A 2408-nucleotide genomic window follows, 5' to 3' on the forward strand; every position below is an offset into this window, starting at 1 on the left:
TATCATATCCACAGGGACTGGAATAAGCACTAGAAATGTCTCAATGCGAATTAGCTAAACAACTATCCAATTGTTTCAAATGCAAAGTGAAGGTAAACAAATCTAATATTAAAGATCAACAAACAAGAGTTTAGTGTTTTGGGTTATGATAAAGGGAGATTCTAGGAGTTTCGGTTTCTTTGTAAGATTTCTTGAATGTAAATGGTTCACCAATTCTTATCCCTCAATTGTCAAACACTTGTAGAAAGTTGCCGGTTCTCTCTTGCAATAGATAACCGGCTAAGGACTGAGAAATGTATCTAAATATGATCAATTAGACGTGAACCTACGTTGTCCTTACACAGAAGCGCACCTATTACTATGCCTTCCTCGGATATCAACATAGAAGCCCACAACTTATTAATCTATCAAGATACAAGAAACTAATCACAAGATCCATCCTACTCTCTTGAATATTCCTATTTCCTCTTCAAGATTATCTCTCAACACGGGCTTGCACCTGTCACGTGGATCCCTCAGATGATCGAGTGAGAGTTTATCTTTACAAAGTCCACAAGAAATCCAAACAATCAATCAAGAATGAGAATTAAGCACAAATCACCATTAATCATTCAAGATCTAATTGATACAAGCAAGACAATGTCATTGAAACAAGAAAATGGCAAATCCACAAGAGATTACATCAATCCATCATACAAATACTCCCTTAATCCTAGAATACAAGATCTACTCCATGAATCGAGGAAGAATACCCGAAGAAATAAAGATTACAAGCATTTCTTAAATCCCCAATCCAAGAAACCAAGAAAAGGGGGAAAGAGAAAACTTATCTACGAAGAAGCCTCGTCTTCGGATCCAATCCTCGCTCCGGAGTCGAAATCGTCAAGAACTCCCCTCGAATCGCCCAGAAATCCTCCCAAGAATGGGAGGAAACCACCAAATCTTGCCTTCTCCCCAAAAGGGGGAGAGATCCCCTTTCAATTCATGAAGGAAGGTTTAAATAGAGGAGGAAATCGGGCGCCACACGGCCCCGTGACACGACCGTGTGAGATTCACACGGCCATGTCCTTTTCCTTCTCACCTGTGTGACTCACACGCCAGACTGAGGACTTCCTCTGGAAATGCTACACGAGTAGCAGCGACCCACCACCACCAGCTGGCCTCTGGAAATCCTCTAGTGTAGATCTACACCGCCATGTAAGGCATCTGCTCTAATTTCTTCAAATCAAGACACCACGGCTGTGAGATTCACACGGCCATGTCCTCTTCCTTCCTGTTAAAACTACACGACCGTGTATGGTACACGGCCTGATGCTCTCTCCTTCAATTCCTTCCAAGCTTGCCCGAGGACGCATAATCTTCACCAATTTCGACTCCTGTACGGAAAATGCACAAAAGCGATCTCCGAACCAAAAGAGTAAATATGCTAAAAGGAAAGTGGAAGTATAAAAATACATAGATCAAGCATGCTCAAAGTATGTAAATGTGTAAAACATGCATAAAAGAGTATATAATCTATGCACATCACACCCCCGGACTTAAACCTTTGCTTGTCCTCAAGCAAAATGTCAGATCTAAATTCATATGTTCTACAACACATTCATAAAACCTAGTGCACTTTCCTAACTCTATCAAAAAGTTTCATTAACAAGCGTGATCATGGAAACAAGTAAAGTATGGTTCAAGCATAAGAATCTTGTGCACAGTGTAAAAGTAACTCAACACCCTTCAAGTTTCAATCCATGTCCTAGTCAAGTCGTCATCAAATTTGAATTCCTAGTGTTTCCAGTGAAAGACAAGTAACCAGTGATAGGCACTTACTCATCATTCACTTGGTTCATATTTCTCAACTAACCCAAGGTCTCAAAGGTGTGCTCAATCTCAAGGGAAGCTAAGCAGTCATTTCCCCAGTAACCTAACTCGGTCTCAAAGGGGTGACTTGCTAGATTCCACTCATGACAACTGTTTTTTATATCCCTTATTATTATTATTATTATTATATTTTTATAAGTGTTTGCATTGTACAAAACTTTTTCACAAATGTACTTTTAGCACACATGTTAGGATATTTTGATTTTTCCAAATGAGCTTTAATGATTTGAGCCTCATCCAGTAACCAAAATGAAAGTTGAGAAATCATCATGGAAACCAAGTACTAAGCAAACAAGATGAATCATGACTATTTCAATGACATTAACTATTCAAGCATCAAGCACAAGTGTAGTGAAGATAAAATCCTTAAGGTTGAACCAAAACTAAAACTCATCACCATAAGATTCTTAGCTTATTAATGCTTCCCAAGATAGAAAAAAGAACTACACAAAGTTTACTACTAGCATCATTCGAACATCATGAATCAAGACAATAATCGTGCTAACATTTCACTTGAATCCAAGAAAGCATATAAG

The sequence above is a fragment of the Zingiber officinale genome, chromosome 11A (genome assembly GCF_018446385.1).
Source record: "Zingiber officinale cultivar Zhangliang chromosome 11A, Zo_v1.1, whole genome shotgun sequence".
Taxonomy (NCBI): Eukaryota; Viridiplantae; Streptophyta; class Magnoliopsida; order Zingiberales; family Zingiberaceae; genus Zingiber; species Zingiber officinale.